Below are 12,441 nucleotides of genomic sequence, written 5' to 3'. Positions count from 1 at the left end.
GTACTTATTAAGTTAATGAAATCTACTTGATTATATATTACTTAGAAATAGGAATCAACTCTAAGAGAACCTTTATGAAGCAAAGAGAAAAAAAAGAAAAAAAAACGTGTTTTTTTTTACATTTACAATGGATAGATGCTTTATATTCACTATTTCATATGAGTTGCCAATTTTCTTTGAGATTGTTACTGTAAACTTCTATTTCAGAGATGAGGAAGTTGAAGCAAATATCTAAAGTGGACCTCATTTAACTGACCTTTCCAATGTTATAGCTTTATCCGGTGGAGTTAGAACTCAAATATAGTTTTGCTTGACTACAAATCCTGTGTTTTCACTGTAATTTTCAAGATATTTCCAAAGTTTAAAGCTTGCTGAATTTTAATAGTCTTAATGCCATCTGTTATATCCTATCTTAATTTTATCTACTGTACCATGTTAGAAAATGTTTCATGCCAGGCACGGTGGTGCTTGCCTGTAACCTAGCAGCTCAGGAGGTTGAGGCAGGAGCATCACATGTTTAAAGCCAGCCTCAGCAAAAGCCAGATGCTTAGCAACTCAGTGAGACCCTGTCTCTAAATGAAATACAAATAGGGCTGGGGAGGGGATGTGGATCAGTGACCTACTGGCCCTGAGTTAAATCCTTGCTAGCACCCACCACCCCTAAAAAAAGAAAATATTTCTTTAAAAATGATGAGTTTTTTTTTTAAAAAAATAGCATCCTCCTTTATTTACTTTTCCTTCATGTAGGAAAGCGTGAAATTTCTCTGAAACTGTATTATCCTTGGCCAGAATATACAATTATACAGGACAACTCATCTTAATGTCATTTTAAAGAGCATATTTGTAGTTCCTTCTTTTACCCTTGTTTTAGTCAGCTTTTTTACTGCTGCGACTAAAAGACTTAACCAGAACAAATGCAGAGGAGGAAAAGTTTATTTTGGGACACATGATTTCAGAGGTCTTAATCCATAGACAGCAGGCTCCATTCCTTGGGGCTCAAGGTAAGGCAGAACATCATGGCAGAAGAGTGTGGCAGAGGGAAGCAGCTCACATGATGATTAGGAAGCAGAGAGAGGGGCTCCATTTGCCACATACAAAATATATACTACAGAGGCACATCCCCAATGCCCTACCTCCTCCAGCTACACTCTCCTAGCCTTCAACTACCCCTCAGTTAATCCCCATCAAGGGATTAATTCACTGATTGGATTAAAGCTCTTATGATCCAATCATTTCTCCTCTAAACTTTCTTTTGTTGTCTCACACATGAGATTTTGGGAGACACCTCACATCCAAACCATAGCAATCCTCATCTATGTTTATTCTTTTTCTTTGTTTTAGTTATCTGATAAAAATAGAATTTTATATTCCCAACTACATAACTAAAAATAAATATAGGTATTGTTTAATAGCACTATACTGTAAAAAGAAAAGTCTAATGTGCTTTTCTAGACACAGAGAAAACCATGATAGTGAAAGGAAGAAAAGATATCAGACTGGAAATCAGAAGTACTGGTTTTGTACATAAACTCCTCCACTTACTACCTATGTGAATTTGGGTGAGTGATTTAAAAGCTTTAAGATTCAGTTCCAACTTCTGCAACTAAGGTCTTGCTGTCCTTTTGCAGGATTGCTGGGGGGAGTGGTGTGAGGATACAAGTTTAAACCCTCTGACAGTTTTCAAGAGTGAGGCCACCACACCCAGTTCTGGGCCCTGGAAAACCCTGCTAAACTATCACAGTACTCTTTGCAGCAGACTTGGGCAGCCTTACAAAGGAAGCCTTATAAAATCTTTTCTGAAGACTGCCCCAGCAGGACTACCCCAGCTTAAGGGTTCTATAATCTTTGTGGATGAGAAAATGATGGTTCAGAGGGTAAGTGAGGTGCAAAGACAGTGTTAAAACCAGGTCTCATTGAATGATAATCTCCTCATTTTCTGCCAGCTGTATCATCTTTTCTATTTTCTTGATTTGGAAATGAATTTGAAATTTTTCTTAGCTTATAAAGAAATGAGGTTTATTTTGGCTCATGGTTCTTCTAGGGGCCACATCTGATGATGGCCTCCTTGCTGGCAGAGTCCCAAAGTAGCCGAGGCATCACATGGCAGAGGACAGGACAAAGATTCTTTTGCACTTATGGATATGTTGGGGTGCAGGCAGGGAGAAATCAGCTGCATATCATCCTTATCCGAAATTCAAACTAAAAGTGACTTTGACCATCACTAGACTCTGCAGCAGGAAAAGGAGAGAATCACACAGCAACTCAAATACTTCCAAAGCAAGTATGCCACGCTGACTTGAAGTACATTGTAAAGATGTTCAAACCCATCATGCATGGAAAAAGAGGAGAAATGGGTGTGGGTCAGAAGTAAAGATAGAATCAAATGAAGAAAATAATAGCAGAAATGCTGAATTTAAAAAGATCAGGTTTCTGGGCCTGGGATTATAGCTCAGCGGTAGAGCATTCACCTAGTACCTGGGAGGCACTGGGTTCAATCCTCAGCACCACATAAAAATAAATAAACAAAATAAAGGTATTGTGTCCAACTACAACTAAAAAAAAATAATAATAATTAAGAAAAAAAAGAGCAGAGTTTCTTCTAGTTCACCTTGGGTCTCCAAGTCCTGCTTATCTTAACTCTTTTCCCACAGGTTAACTGACTTGGCAGGGTAGGAGTTTATCAGCAACCAGGCTACTTTAAATATGGGAAGATATGGGCACATTTTTTGCAAAGCTGAAGAAACAGGCTGGTCACTTGAACTACTCCACTTAACTTAAGGTCGGTGCAGCACATGACTGAGAATTGCCAACACTCCTGCTCTAATCAATAGAAAATTTTTCACACGCAAGGCCAATGATAGAGCACATTTCTGGAAGGAATACAAGAGGATTTTGACATTTGTGCAGAAGAAATGTACCTTGAGTGTTTGTCAAATATGGTACCCTTTTCAGTGAAATAATGTTATGGATTTGTGAACTGAAAATATGTAAGTTGTTCAAGATAATATAGCATATTCTAATTCAAAATCATTAGATGGGCAAAAATTTCAACTTTCAGGATTAGTTTGGAGGGTATGTACAGGGGATTGAACTCAGGGACAGTCAACCACTAAGCTGTATTCCCAACCTTGTATTTTATTAGAGGCAGGGTCTCACTGAGTTGCTTAGCACCTCAGTTTTGCTGAGGCTGGCTTTGAATTCACGATTCTCCTGCCTCAGCCTCTTGAGCTGCTGGGACTGCAGGCATGAGTCACTGTAACCAGACACTTTTAGGACTTTATAAGACCTATGTTGACCCTTAATTAATAAAGATAGGTATTATGTTGCAGTAGAAATAGGTTTGAGGAAGGTAGGGCTCATAACTGCATCCTGAAGTTAGTGTAAGAGCTTTAGTTCATTTTCTAATCTTTCAGGCAATTTTTCATTTGTTATATGAAGATGTTGTTAAGTAAATGTGACAAGTACTATTGACTGCACTCCCAAAAAGTATCTTAGTACTGTTTATTTCTCTTCATCTCTAATACTCATAAGTCATGCAAAACACATATTTCAGTTAGCTCACTATTAATATTCTAATAGTACTAGTTCTTAGAAATATGTCTGTTGATTACTCACAGATATAGGGATCTTTTCCATCCCAGGCCCTTTGCATGTGCTATCCAACTCTATTCCCTACATGCTACAACTCTGTTTCTGCCTTTGCTTAATAACTTAAAAACTTTCTCAAAACAGTCTTTCCTGATCATCCCATTTGTGGAATGTTCCCCCTGTTATTTACTATCTCAGGTCATTCATTTCCTTCATCAGACCTATTCTAATATGTGATTTGTTCTTGTTTATATGTTTGCCTTGTTGTTTTCTGTACTAGAATATGGGTTTTGCAAAGTCAGAGACTTGATTTGTCTTGTCTACCTTAGTATTTACCAGTCATAGTTCCTGGTACATTGAAGGTGTTGAAGAAATATCTGTGTAATGAGTAATGGATTTGCTGTAAAAAATGAGTCATTTAAATGCATCTTTACGTATACAAATGGTGCTCAGTAAATTTTAACATTCTTTCCCAGTGCTGCACAATCAATCTCCACCTCTTCTAGTTCATCTTAGAGTAGGAAATATGAATTAATGACAACCAACAAGTATAGATATATAAAAAAGACCTTCACAGGGTCTTCTAGTTTGTGTTCCTCTTTGTTAGTTAATCCTTCCATAGGCAATGAATGGGCTTTGTACTTCAATCTGTTTCTCTTTTAAGATCAAAGAAGTCAATCCTTGGGGACCTACACCCTGTAACTTTTACAACACTATGAATCAGGGCCAGAAAAATTTTGGACTCTTCTGCATGCCTGCCCTTGTTTCTTAACTCTGCCAGTTTGTGCTGGAATTTGCCTCTGGACTTTGGCACATTAACTCTTTAGATTTGGTGTGTCCTACAGTTGCTGGAGTTGGCCACATTTTTATGGTTGCTCTAGATATATAGTAGGAATTTTGGAATTGTGACCATGTTCTCAGTATCTAATCACTAGCACATTTCCCTTCACTATCCACCATCTTAAATGCATTATTACCCTTGTTGAATTTGCCAGATTTCAAGATCTCTCCAGACACATGTGACTAGTGCTTGCAATACCAGATAACATAGGAAGTTGTGATAAACAATGTTACTCTGAAGTATCTAGACTCACTATGTCAACAGTGTCTCTCTCTACAGATGTCAACCTGTCCAAATTTCGAGCTGCCCAAATTGAAATGTCAATATTCACAACACTTCTTAGAGCAAGTTGTTATGGTTTGGATATCAGGTATCCCACAGAAGCTCCTATTAATGTAGTAATAGCCAGAGTAAAATGATTAGATTATGGGAGCTACAACCTGATCAGTCCATCTGAGTTTGAATGGACCTACACACATGGGAACTGTAAGCAGATGGCGCATGGCTAATGGAGATGGGTCAATTGGGGTGTGCCTTTTGGGTGTGTCTTCTCTGTGGCTCTTCCCTTACCCTACTTGGCTTCCTGACCCTTCATGAGTTGAGCAGCTTTCCTCTGCTAGGCCTTTGGTGGAAAGGCCCATGTGCTGCCTCATCTTGGGCACCAAATCAATGGAGTCAGCCATCTATGCACTGAGATCTCTGATACCATGAGCCAAAACAAACTCCCCGCACCCCGCAAGTTGTTCTTGTCAGGTATTTTGGTTACAGTGACGAAAGGCTGACTGAACACAAGTCTTGGGATGAATGTCCTTGACATTTTTTTTTTCAGTTAATGATGCATATCATTGGTTTCCAAACTCTTTCACAGGGCTTACAAAATACATCATGACCTTTATCAGTTGCTCAACTTCAGTTTTCCTCTTTCCCTTGAGCTGGCTTTTCTGACTACATTTCTGGACTCCGATTATAAGCTTGCTATTCTTTTTGTCTGAAATCACCTTCCATTTCCTCCTTGTGTCTCAAGTGTTCTCTGGTGTCTTGGGATATAATAAGAGAATGTGCTTAATCCCTTTAGACCCAACTTAGAGATGTGTGGCTTACTAAATGCTCCTTAACTATTTATATCATTCAACATCCTAAAGTAATTTAGGGCATAGGAACATGACAAACTGTATTTTTCTACACAGAAAAATTATGAAATACCAATCTTCTTAAGGGAAGAGACCTTAAATCTCAGGACTTCGACTTTTCCAAGTGTTTTGTAAGAAATAAATATTTTGTATTTCTATCTATAGATGTGTGTATATTTGTGTGCTCACGCGTGCATGTGTAATTCTCCCACACCAAAACCTGTCCTCTAAACTATTTGAACCTCTTCCAACATTAAATTCTAAAGCAGTATTTTAGTTCTAGACAGTGACTTTGAGAAACATTCAGTAGTTCAACCTCTCTTCTTCTTTATTTTATGTAACTAGAGGGAACATTTGAGGAGGAAACCCACCCACAGCCAGAGTAGGATTTTCAGGAGCAGCACAGGTCACTGGTCCTTCCTTGAACGCCACCCCTGACTCCTCTAAGTTAATAGCATTTTACAAAAACTAGATTTGGTTTTAGCAGAGAGTGCCAAAGAGTTGGGGCACCCTCTGTTAAGGATAGATAGAAGAAACTAAAGTGATAACATAGGTGTATGTATCTGAATGGATTTCAACACCTCTCCTGGACACGGTGTTCACTGGGTTTATGGATCTCCAGATGTGAGAAGGAGACACTTAGAAAATTGTGCAGAAAATATACTTATTTTTTAACCAAACAAAATACAAAAGGCTCTTTCTGACCTTTTTTTTTTCTTTACTCAAGACTTGAAATTTGAACCTAAGACATATGCTATCAATTGATAGGAAAATAAAAAGAAAATTGAGATTTATATCAATAGTTGCAATCTCATCCTGAAAATGCAGTTGCTATGACAATGATCTCACCAGTTCTATTTAACATATCCCAATTTGACCAAGATCAGAAAAATCACCTTAACTTTTAGGCAATTATACCAAAAAGTCATCATCATTAAGCCAAGGATATAGGCCCAACTGAGAAATTATTACAATCCAGAGTAAATGCCACTTACCACTTTTCCTTCTGAGTTCTGACAAAGTCTGCTTCAGTGAGATATGCTTATCTGTTTTTCTATAATTAAAAAATCTTGTACAAGGAATGAAATACATGAAATGATAATCAAATATACTTGGTAAACTAATGCCATGTGAATTTACACAGTCTTGGTGATTAGATTATGTCTCTCTACTTTAAACATCACAAAAATGACTTCATATTGGTATGCAGTCTTTATCAAGTTACTGGCAACATGTAAAGCTTAAAGGTTCATGTTAAATTTTGCAGAGTGTGTTGGTTTTGTATGGCAGCAGTTATTGGATGCCCCAGGCCCTAGAGTGTGCTTCCTTCTCCTTTTAAGGCATTATGGGAAAACTCTTCTTTTCCTTTGCGCTCACTGAGCCTCCAGTCATGATGAAATCCTTGATAGTGCTCTTGGGCACTTATACTATGTTTTGATTATGAAGGGCAATTTTTTTAAACATTTTGTTTTTCAGATTCCCAAGCACAATTATGCATGTCATCAAAACAAAACACAGAGTCTGGGGTTGTGGCTCAGTGGTAGAGTGCTCACCCTGGGTTTGATACTGAGCATCACATAAAAATAAAACAAATAAAATAAAGGTATTATGTCCAACTACAACTAAAAAAGTATTTAAAACAAAACAAAACAAACCATAACATGTATAATTTTAAATGTTTTAGAGTATGTATACCAAGACAACCAAGTACATGAAGTGCAATGGTTTTTCTAAATTATATTATGCTGCTTATTTTAGTTGCAAGTATTCAACAATGCTTTAGCCAATTTATAATCCACCAACTTTGTTGAGTCTTAGCAAAGTAACCCAAAGCTCAACAAATTCTATAACAGAACGAGAGTCGGAGTTTGTTCATTGTTTGATGCAAAGATTAGCATAAAGAGTTTTTCTAGATATATGGATCCCTCTTTTTCTTTCAAAAGGAGAAAGGGTATTTGTTGAATAGATACTTCAATTTAAACATGGCACTGTACATATCCACATATGTATCACGTTCAGTTCAAAAAATGACTCTGTGAATAAGAATGTGATCCCCATTTTACCAATGAAGAGACTAAGCTACTGAGAAAATACTGACTTTCCTAAGAAATGATCACTGCGGTTGAGATTGAAACCAAGGCCTAGGATCCCGGTGTTTGTCCTTTTTCTAATTTACATTCTCCTTTAGGTCACTGAAACCTTCTTTAATAGTTATACTGGAAATTGCATAAATCGGCTTGCTCAAGGACATGCAGGGGCAAACAACCAGTGAAAATAAAGGGGAAGTAAGACCTGTGACCACACATACCTGATTCCTGGAGCAAAACAGTCAGGACCCCAGCCAAATGATTTGGAAGTGACGTCTGGGTCACAGTCTCACATTGGAAATAAGAATGCCAAGTGAAAAAGAAAGATGGCAGAAATCTAGGTGTGCAAACAATGCTAATCAGGTGGACTATTGGAAATCATTTTGCTCTGGTGGAATGAAAAAATATACCTGATTTACAAACACAAACTAATTCCAGCCTTCACAGACTGACTCACTCTATAATTATTAATATGTAAGATGTTCTATATGGATTATTTGAAATAAGCCTCTCCACATTCAAGCAGAAATCCTAATGATTATTTGCCATAATTTAGCACTGCAGTTTAAGTAGTGGTAAGCAATATGCACTTTGTATGTAGGTAGCCAAACTGCCTGGATCTGACTTCTGGCTCTTACTGCTTCTGTTACCTTCTATCTATACTTAACTCTGTCTGTGAGCCATTTGCTTATTTGTAAATTGGGAGTGATAATAGTGCTCATTTTTCAAGTTGAGCAAATAAAGAATTTCAAACTGTGCTTGGCTCTGGAAAATTGCTAGGCAAGTGTTTATTAATAAAGAAAAAAACTGAGTACCTATACATTCATAAAGGAAATAAATGGTAGAATCTGGGACTTAAATCCAGAGGGCATGAGACCAGAGCCAATGCTCCTAGCCCAGATTACACAGAGTGTGAATTTCCAATGGGTACATATCCGGCTTTGCAGATGAGAGAACTCAGGCATTTCATCTGCTAAAGCTCAGGCACTTCATCTGCTAAGGGATCAGAAATAGTAGATGACAACATTATCCAGAGATTCTTTATGTCTCTTCTCCAAGATTGGCCACCATCTCTATGGAAATCATGACATAACAGAAATTTATGTCAGAATCTGCTTTTCATAAGACCCTTTCCAGTGTTTGCTGCACAGTTGAACTCTTTAACTTTGAATTACTGAATCTACCTGCATCTTAATTCAATAATAGTTAGCGTTCTCTAGCTTCTGATGAATTAACAATTATGAACTAGTATGAGGTTTTTAGGTTGAAATTTCAATGCATCCTATTGAGTTGGTCTATACTTCTGCACAACAAGGAGAATGTTTTACACATGGATCATGAAGTGGGATTTTCAAAGAGCCAGTACACATTTTCTTGGTGTACTTCCACAAACTAAGTATTTTGAATGATAAAGATAACTTTTAAGCTGTTGTTCAGAATTGCTATTTTATGAATTTTTCTTTTTAATTTGATATAAAGAAAACTTAGCCCTTCATATATTTGCTCAGTCTTGCCAGTATGTGATAATGCACGTTTTTGTTAAGAAACAGTTTTACCATGCTAAATCAAGTCATATTAGGTAGTACAAAACCTGTGATCTGGTTCTTTGGTATGCATCCCAATTCAATCTATTAGCGTCACTTTCTTTGGATTTCATATGCATAGACACACTCCTGGTTGGCAAAGACACAATCTGAATTTAGGAGCAGGTATTTTGCAGTAAAGGCAAAATCCCACAGTTCTAAAGGACAGCAAACATCTCTCATGTGTTGCTTTTTGCAAAACTGCTAAGGTTCAAGGACAACACCACATTTGAAGGACTTCAAAGAATATTGTGGTGCATTATCTTGAATCAGCTTATTTAGTTACTGTCACCAGTTTCTCTAAGTTAGAAGGGGCCGTATTTGGTTTGTTTATCAGCTCAGAAAATGTAACAATTACATCATGGTGTGATGCAATAGATATAATAGCATGGAAATTAGACAAAAATTTTGAAATCAAGCCCTTGTGAACATTACCATCACTAGCTAATTAAAGGACTTCATTCAAGTTATGTAAGGTCTTTTAGTTATGGGTTCTTGATTGGCAAAAAATTGAGTTAAATGTGAAGATTTAATTAGATAAAGTTAGTAAAGCACTTTATCCTGATAATAAAGTATACTTGTAAGTATAGTTAAGTACTAAAACCAAAAGCAACTGGTTTTAAAGTTAATATTTCTATGCTATCTTCATTGTTATGAAGATTTTAATATTTATCATTATGCTATGCACAGAGTTAGTTGTTTTATATACGTTATCTCCAGGAAATGATGATTAGATACATATCTCTCACAGTACTGCTCTAAATTGATGGATAAGAGAGTCAGGAGACAGGAAGACCTATTGGAGGCTGTTGTGCTAGTTCAGATGGGAAGTTCTCATTACAATGGAAATAATAAAATTGAGAAGGAAAAATTTCTGAGGATTTAGTATTTGGGTTGAAAATGTTGTAACTTGTTTACTAGTTTTCAAAATTGATTTATTTGTTTCCACATTCTATAAATCTTTAATGGGAGTGACAATCTATTCATCTGCTTCCTGAATCCCTGATAATATGTTTGCAAATTTGTAAGAAATGGATAAGTGTTCTTTAATTTTTTCTCCACAACTTGCAGAATACCAGTGAATAAAAAGTTTTCCTTTTGGCAAAGAATACCCATAATTCAAAAATCCCTTACATCTACTCTCTATGTCAAAAAAAAATCCAAAAATGGCACAAGAGTCATTTGTACTTTCTATTCACTATCAGCATATATTCCTTCAGCATTTACTATATTTCAGATATATTGCTAGGCATTGTATTTAGTGCTAATTGTGCATAATCCAACTTTTCCAATTCAAAGACATTCAAAGAAATGCTATGCATGTTTACTTGGACTTTTGGGTTGCAAATAACAACAAAAACAATAATTCAAATGAGTTTTAAAAATAAAATTAATTTTTAATTTAAACCAAATTGATCTGTTAGCTGACACATAAAACATAAAAATTTACATACCAACAGGGTGCCGCTTGTTGTGTTAATATGTGTCTACATTGTGCAATGTTTAAATGAGGTTAAAACATCTATTATGAAATAACCTAAACATTCAGGACTTCGGGAGTAGACAAAGCTTAATACTCAAACGATGCATGAAAAATCTAGGTGCTTCTGTCCTTTGCTTTGCCTTCTTCTGAATTGGTTTCATTCTTATGAAGGTACCCTTTTTATGGTAGCAAGGTAGTGAACAAGGGCTTCAGTGCATCTTTGCTATTGGAGCAATTTCATCAGGAAAAAAATAAAAAGTTCAAATTCCTACAATCTCTCAATCGTTCCAAGAAATACTGCTGATGCAGGTGTTGTTTCAGTTTGGCACATAAATCCCTTCCTGAACTAATTGCTATGCCCTGGTGTTGGTCTTAATGAATCTCATGGACTAAAGTGCCTTCAAAAAAGATGATGAAGTTTTATTACCAGAATCAAAGGAGAATGAATTCAGTCATCAAAAATGCAGACGTCAACTATACATACCCAATTGATTCAAGCTAGGGCTCCTTTTTATTGTAATTACCAGAAATCATTTTAAACTAGCTTAAACTGAACTGGGGTTGGTTATGAGAATCTCATGGAACCCACAAGCAGAGAGTTCAATAGGCTTCAAAGGAACTGAAATGAGGAAATAAAAATTAATCGATGTTATAGTTTCCTCTCCTTCTCTCTCTCTCATCACATATCAACAATGGTCTTTGTTTTCATTGCACTTCGTCAGTATTTGGATATGTCTCTTTCTTTAGACAAATGCCTTTGCTTCTCAATGCATAAAATTGCCCACAATGCCTGAGTTTATATTGCCTCTGTTTCAAACATTCAGAAAAGATTGAAATGAGCTTCTCTTACTCTCTATTTAGAATCTGTGAAATTAATCCTTATTATTCAAACTTGGATCTAATGACCACTCTCATTCAACCAAGTGTGTCATAGAGACCGGTATAAATCACCCCTAGTATGGAGGGGAGTCTGAGACAGCATACTGCACACATCATTCCTACTGTTCTTAGAAAACACAGGCTGTTGTAACAGACAAAATACCAGAAACTGTCCCCTATATCCAACCAACCCACTATACTGAAAGATCTTTCTCTTGCTATAAAGCCTATATTTATCATGGGAAATTTAATAAATATGCAAAAGAAAAGAAGCTACAACTTTAAGTGTTTTTCATAAGATATAAAAAATGTCAAGGCTGAGACTCTAGAAATAAAATTCTGCATCAAAATTAGGGCTGCATGTTTGACACCCAGGCCAGATATGTGAGAAATGTAGGCAAAAAGAGGAAACAAATAACCTGTCATTTACTTGCTAATAAGCCATAAGTTGTGGAGAAGAAACTAATCCATTCTAAAGAACATTTATTGATTTTTTTTTTTTTTTACAAATTTGCAAACATATTATCAGGAGTTAAAGAAGTAGATGAATAGACAGACTCCCTTCTCTCAAAGATTCACAGATTAACTGGGGAGACAAACAAGTAAATCAATGATTGAAAAATAGCTATGATAAATGAGAAGTGGGACATGTTCAGGATATTGCTGAATTTCAGATTAGAAACTATCCTGCCTCAAGGGGCATTTTAATTTAATAGGGCTGCTTTAATAAAATATCACAGACTAGGTGGCTTCATAGAAATGTGTGTTCTCACAGTTGTGGAGCCTAAAAGTCTAGTGTTGAAATGTCAGCAGGTTTGGGTTCTGTGGCCTTTTTCTTTGGCTTGCTGAT

The 12,441-nt window shown here is 36.4% G+C and overlaps 1 protein-coding gene across 3 annotated transcripts in view; it reads left to right on the top strand.

Moving 5' to 3' along the window:
• Ptger3 (prostaglandin E receptor 3) overlaps positions 1-12,441 on the top strand; it is a 200,478-nt gene that overhangs the window by 87,936 nt on the left and 100,101 nt on the right. The gene's annotated exons all lie outside the window — the stretch shown is intronic.

This window comes from Ictidomys tridecemlineatus, chromosome 11 (assembly GCF_052094955.1).
Source record: "Ictidomys tridecemlineatus isolate mIctTri1 chromosome 11, mIctTri1.hap1, whole genome shotgun sequence".
NCBI classification, from domain to species: domain Eukaryota; kingdom Metazoa; phylum Chordata; class Mammalia; order Rodentia; family Sciuridae; genus Ictidomys; species Ictidomys tridecemlineatus.
This window is presented reverse-complemented; position numbering and strand designations above follow the sequence as displayed.